This window comes from Gekko japonicus, unplaced genomic scaffold (genome assembly GCF_001447785.1).
Source record: "Gekko japonicus isolate JY-2015 unplaced genomic scaffold, Gekko_japonicus_V1.1 scaffold501, whole genome shotgun sequence".
NCBI lineage: Eukaryota > Metazoa > Chordata > Lepidosauria > Squamata > Gekkonidae > Gekko > Gekko japonicus.
The window spans coordinates 1,211,376-1,218,679 of NW_015175985.1; positions in this window are offsets into that span (position 1 = coordinate 1,211,376).

Genomic DNA, 7,304 nt, shown 5'->3' on the forward strand with positions numbered 1-7,304 from the left:
ATGCATATATTCCTCCAACCACATAAAAAGCAGCACTGATGTACCACTAGGGCAGATTGAACATCTGCATACAAAAAATTAGAGATACATATCCATCAGTCCTGCGTATGCTGACCGGTGATCTTAGTGCTTAAGAACATAAGAGACGCCAATGTTGGATCAGGCCAAAGACCCATCCAGTCCAACACTCTGTATCACACAGTGGCCAGAAATACCAGTGCCATCAGGAGGTCCACCAGTGGGGCCAGGACATTAGAAGCCCTCCCACTGTTGACCCCCCCAAAGCACCAAGATGACAGAGCATCACTTGCCCCAGAGTCCCTATCTATACCTTGTGGCTAATAGCCACTGATGGACCTCTGCTCCATACATTTATCTAATTCCCTTTTGAAGCCACCCATGCTTGTAGCTGCCACCAATTCCTGTGGCAGTGATACCCATGTGTTTCCTTTTAGGCCCACTATTTCAATCCATATAATTTCCAGAAGCGAATCCAATTCTCTTAGCCTCTCAATATTTCTGGACTTTATACCCTCTCTGACATACAGATCCACCCCACCTCCAACCCTTCCCCCAAATGCTTGGACTGGTGCAACCAAATACTTGAACTGGTGCAACCTATGAGGAGCTCCTCCTTAAAAGCTTTAAAGACTAATCAATAAATAACTTTTGCTTGGAGCCAAGAAGATCTAAAGACATCAAGATCATCAGTGCTGGAAAAAGGCTACCTTCTCTAATTATTAACAACTAGCCTGATACCTGTGCTTCACTACGGTATTTAAGTTCCATAAATCCAGTTTTAATACTGATGATGTGAAGTCTGAAATGTAACATTTGTTGTAGGAATTCTAATGGAGAAGATTGTAGTGTAAAAATGAAGTGAGACATACGTACGTTTTTTCCCTTCTACTGAAGGACCTCTCTGTAGACCACATTGGTAGTTCTGCCCTCAGGTGCTAGGATCACCAGGCTGCTTGGTGAGCTCACTCTGCAGCAGGCCACATAGAACTGTTCATTTAAGAAGCAATCATCTGTTAAGTCAACTCCTGCCACATTCCACAAAAGTGATGGCCTCTCTACTTGTGTTCCTAGATTGTTTTGCTCATATGGAGATTGTGTTGTTCTGAGTACCTCAGGGTGATCTCGCTGGTACTTGGTCTGTGCAGCTCAGTGTCCCACAGGAGTACTATGTGCAAATGTATTTGCCGCATTCCTAAGTTGCCTCCTCCTTGTAGCATTGGTGTATCTGGCTCGACATTTGCCAGGAGCTTTCTTGAGGGCAGTAAGAAGTGAGAAGTGTGAGGGAGAGTTGGTGTGAGGGAGTGGTGACGTGGTGGACATTTCTTCAGGTTCATGAGGGAGGCATGCATCAAAATGGCTCCTAGAAATGTCTACTATCTCCCCATAGCCATTCATTAACTCAATTGCCATGGTGGCTTTTTGAAAAATGTCTATTCATGAGTCTTGAATAGCTGATTTCTGTAACTGTCCTCAACTGTCTGCAGTCTCTTCTAACAGTGTTTTTACCACAGAACATTGAGATCCACAGCTGAGCAATCAGAGGGAGGTGGGTGTAAGTAGGCAGGTTTTACCTCAGAACTCTGAACTACACAATCAACGAATCGGGGGAGGAGGCAGCAGCCTGCCAGGCACATGGAAAATAATTGGGGGAACATATTTTGCCCCTTTTTACCCCCTTAGGGGCCATGTTTCTCAGACATCTCTTCATGGGGGTGGGTTTTGACATCATGGTAGGAATGCACTCTCCTTATTTTGGGTTTCTTGGTGCAGGGGTTTGGCCTGGGCATTGAATTGGGGTCGAGGGCATACCCCCCCTTTTTTTTTTTTACAAAAATGCTTCTCATTTATGTTACATTTTAGAACTGGGACATAACTCCATATTCAAAATCAGATATAAAACAAGTTCATATGAACCAATGTTCTAGAACCCACATTGTAAGAAGTTAAATTTGAGGTATATTTCCATTGTGGGTGGGAGTGTGGCTAAGCTGGGCCAGCAGCACTGCTAAGGTGATCCTGTTGGGGCGACATCCCTGATAGATTAAAGAACCCTATCTGGTGTGGGGGGGGATTATATTTAAAGGCATCAGGAATGTTACATTTTAGAACTGGGACATAACTCCATATTCAAAATCAGATATAAAACAAGTTCATATGAACCAATTTTCTAGAACCCACAGTGTAAGAAGTTAAATAACCTAATAAAGGAAACCAGATTTCTACAAATTTGAGGTATATTTCCATTGTGGGTGGGAGTGTGGCTAAGCTGGGCCAGCAGAACTGCTAAGGTGATCCTGTTGGGGCGACATCCCTGATAGATTAAAGAACCCTATCTGGTGAGGGGGGGATTATATTTAAAGGCATCAGGGAGGCTACGCCAGCAGCAGGGCTAAGGCAATCCTGCTGACCTCCTCTCCTACACCTGAGAGGCAGCTACCTGTCCAGTGTAGGAAGGGAGAGGAAGGAGTATTAGAAGCCACTGTGGAGGTGGGGCTGGCAGGATCACTAAGGCGTTACTGCTGGGGCAGGCTCCCCCGTGGCTTTAAGCACCCTGCAACCTCTGTTGCACCTGACAGACAACTGCCTGTTAGGTGTAGGAGGTGGGGGGGAGTGTGTTAGAAGTCATCAGAGAAACTGGGCCAGCAGCATTACTGCACCACTCCTGATTTCCTCAAATGTCATTAGCTCTGTGCAGTCTCCTGTAACTGGTTTTTTTTTTACCTCAGAACACTGAGCTCTGCAGCTGACCAATCAGAGAGTGGGGGGTGCAAGGAGGCAGCAGCCTGGCAGCCACATAGGAATCAATGGGGGGAGCACATTTTACCCCTTTTGACTGACTTATGGGTCGAATTTCTAAAAACTCCCTTCTTAGTGAGCATCTATGTCATGGTAGGAGTGCTCTCCCCGAATTTTGTGTTTCTAGGTCCAGGGGTTTGGCCTGACCATTGATTTTATGGTGTGGGGACTTTCTTTTATATAAATAGATGGGCTCCTAATTGTTAATTATTGCCCCGAGGGTTGATAGCAAGCGAGACTTTACTTGTATTAACCAGCGTGGAGCCAGTGTCATTGATTACTTTATAGTATCATCTAACATATTCAATATGATTGACTCACTGGAGACAGCAGAATACATGGGTGGTGATCATCTCCCTCTGCAGTTAAAATTCAACACTCTACCATGTAACTTTCTTCAATCTGCCATCCCTCTTCAGTTGAGCCCAAATCATGGTAAACTTAGGCCAGTGCATTGGAATAATGAAATCACAAAGGAAGTAATCAGTCTAAAAAACTGTCCTAAAGCCTGTCAATTTAAGGCTAAAATCTACATTCATTCTTCCCTGGAGGAGAACCTAGGTGTAATGAGTGAATTAATAATGTGGTTGACAGCCCCGTGGAAAGTATATGGGTGGAAATAAGGGGAGGTAGGACAAAGGGTATTGTTGTTGGAGTCTGCTACAGACCGCTGGACCAGGGACAGGAAATGGATGCTGCCCTTCTTGAACTCAGCCATACTGACTTAATATTAAACAATCAGGAAGGATTGGTAGATGGGGTGAAGGTGGTGTGGACCTTAGGGGGAAGTGACCATGTCCTCCTTGAATTCCAGTTGATGTGGGGGATCAAGGAAGTTCAGAGTCAGACTCATAGGTTAGATTTTTTGTAGGGCCGACTTCAACAAAGAGGCTTGATGGGAGTCATTCCATGGGGGAGTGTGCTGGAAGGGAAAGGAGCGAGTGAAGGGTGGGCTCTTTTCAAACATGAGCTTTTGCAAGCTCAAGCCCTCACTATTCCACCAAGATGGAAACATGGTAAGGGCTCCAAGAAACTGATTTTTATTTGTTTGATTTGGATGTGGATGTGGATGAACCTAGAGCTTCAGAATAAGCTAAGGGAGAAAAATAAAATGGAGGAAAATGGAGGGAAGGTCAGACCTCTAAAGAGGAGTATATGAGAGTTACTAGGTACTGCAGATCAGCCATCAGAGAAACCAAAGCTCAGTATGAGTTGGGTTTGGCCAGGGGGGCTCGCTACAATAAGAAAAACTGTGAGAAGCTAACACAAGGTAAAAGAGGCAATTGGACTGCTTTTGGGAGTAGAAGGAGAAACTCCGGGGGAGGACAGAGAAAAAGCAGACAGGCTTAATGACTTTTTTGCCTCTGTTTTCTCCCTGAAGAACTCAAGCCCATCTAGAGATGGTAGAGGACATGACAGGACACCTGAGTGTCCAGTTGACATTGACAGGGAGGTTTTGGAGAGGCACCTGGCTACACTGGACAAATACAAATCCACTGGGCCAGATAGTGTGCACCCAAGAGTGCTCAAAGACCTTTCTAAGGAACTTGCAGAGCCTCTGCCCATCATCTTCAAGGCCTCCTGGAGAACTGGAGATGTGCCACAAGGTTGGAGAAGAGCAAATGTTATCCCAATCTTTGAGAAAGATAAGAAGGATGACCTGGGAAACTACAGGCTGGTCAGTTTGAATTCTGTTGCTGGGAAGATATTAGAGCAGATTTTAAAGGGATCGATCTGTAAGCATCTGAAGGACCACTTAGTGATCCAGGGAAGTCAGCATGGTTTTGTGCCCAATAGATCTCGTCAGACCAACCTGGTTTCCTTCTTTGATCGTGTGACAAGCTTACTGGATCGTGGGAACTCTGTTGATGTGATTTACCTGGATTTCAGTAAAGCTTTTCATAAGGTTTCCCGTGACCTTCTGATGGGCAAACTGGAAGACTGTGGGCTGGACTATAGGACAGTTCGGTGGATAGGGAACTGGTTCTAGGACCACATCCAAAGAGTGGAGGTCAATGACATTTCATCAGATTGGAGGGAGGTTTCCAGTGGGGTGCCGCAGGACTCGGTTTTAGGCCCAGTACTTTTCAATATTTTTATCAATTATCTGGATGAAGGGGTAGAAGAGCTACTCATTAAATTTGCTGATGCTACCAAATTGGGAGGATAAGCAAACACCCAAGAAGATAGAGTTAAAATTCAAGAAGATCTAAATACTCTGGAGAAGTGGGCAGTTGTGAACAGGATGCAATTCAACAGAGATAAATGCACAGTATTACATCTGGGCCACAAAAATGTCAAGCACAAATACTGGATGGGGGATACATTTCTAGGGAGTTGTATATGCAAAAGAGATTTTGGGGTAAGAGTGGACTGTAAACTGAATATGAGCAGTCAGTGTGATGCAGTGGCAAAAAAGACAAATTCAGTCTTGGGTTGTATTAAAAGGGCCATAGCAGGTCATAGCCCCTCTGAATACTGTCTTGGTCAGGCTGCACCTGGAGTACTGTGTGCAGTTTGAGGCCTCACTTCAAAAAGGATGTGGGCAAAATCGAGAGGGTGGAGAAGAGAGTGACAAAGATGATCAGGGGTCTGGAGACTAAGCCCTATGAGAAAAGGCTAAGGGCCTTGGGAATGTTTAGTTTGGAGAAGAGGAGATTGAGGGGGGACATGAATGTGCTCTTTAAATATTTGAAAGGCTGTCATTTGGAGGAGGGCAAGGAACTGTTCCAGTTGGCAGCAGAGGATAGGACCTGAAGCAACTGGTTTAAATTGCATGCATAAAGGTATCAGCTGGATATTAGGGGAAAAATTTCATGGTCAGGGTGGTTCAAAGGTGGAATCAGCTGCCTAGGGAGGTGGTAAGCTCCCCTTCACTGGCAGCTTTCAAGAAGAGGCTGGATGAATTTTTGTCAGAGATGCTTTAGGCTGGTCCTGCATTGGGCAGGGGGCTGGACTTGATGGTCTGTATGGCCCCTTCCAACTCTATGATTCTATGAAAATTTTCCAAAATTATGTACATCTATGAACTGACCAGGGATTTTGGCCAGGGCAGGCAAGACAATTGGTTTGATACTGATTGTAGGGCACTTAAAAGGGCAATTCGCTACATGCATTGACAATTCAAACTTTGCAATGACAGTTAAATGGATTTTGTTGCTGTTGTTGAAATGTGAATTCAGAATGCTCTTCAAAAGGAAAAAAGAGCTGCTTTAATCTCCTCCTTTGGATGGAAGATTAAGCCATATTGGGATGAGAGCAGGCTGGATTCCATAGAGGTGTCAGTGGAGTTGACCAGTGCCACAGTCTCCAATTTATTGTAGATAAGTACACCAGCTTAAGAGATGGCATGTTAGCTATTGCCTTCATGGATCTCAGAGCAGCCTTTGACTCAGTACCTATACAAAGACTACGGGATAACCTGAACAAATTGTCTATGGACCTCCTCTTTCTGATCCCACAATCATATGCTTAGTCTACTGGTCAGGTGAAATGTGGTCCTGTTGGCGAACTGACCAGGGATATTTCACTGAACAGAGGAGTTAAGCTCCACTGTTATTCAATTTATACCTTAATGACTTAACTTCTTACATATCTGGAAATGAATTTCATCCACCTTGTCTGGCCCATGTTAAATTACCATGTGTCTTGGATGATACCACCCTTTTGTCAAGATCTGTGATTGGCCTACGTGAGTTCATAGGTTCCTTCTTGGAATATTGTTCCAGAGAGGGCTTAGTTATTAATGTTGCTAAGTCTAAGGTTCTTTTTGGTTAAAAAAAAGGAAGATAAAGAAGTTTAAGTGGTTGGTAGCAAGTCAACCTATGGAGCAAGTAGTAGAGCCTTTTCAATATTTAGGAATAACCTTTCAAGCAAATCTTTCCTGGAAGGTAGAACTCTGCTGTTAGAGCGGCTATGAGTACTAGGAATGCCATCTCAAGATTTATTTATTCCACAGGTGGCCAATAAGTTCCTGCAGCAGTCGAAGTATTCAATGCTAAAGTTGCTGGGCTGGGGTCTGGATCAGTGCAGTAACAGACAATATCAATAGACCTCTATTAAGATTCCTACACAATATTCTGGTAACACCTCAGTGTGTGTCTGGAACAGCCCTGAGAGCTGAAGTTGGGCAGATGTCTTATGAAGCAAAGGCCTGGGGAAGAGCATTCAATTTGAAAATTAGGACTCTAAAATCAAACCCAGATCCAAACCTCCTTGGACTAGTTAAGTCAGACCACCACACAAGTGATTGGAACAGATTACTGGACCGTTAACTATTATGTCTGGGTACTTTCATGTTCCCGAATTGGACTGAGGCATCTTTTACATCAGTGCTTGACCTATTGCAATAACAACAGGCTAAGACTGAATTATAGGAAAACAAAGATCTTAGTTTTTGCTAAATCTTGGAAACAGTTTGTATGGACAATTCAGGGAAATTCCATTGAGCATGTTAAATCATTCAAATATTTGGGGATCAACTTCTA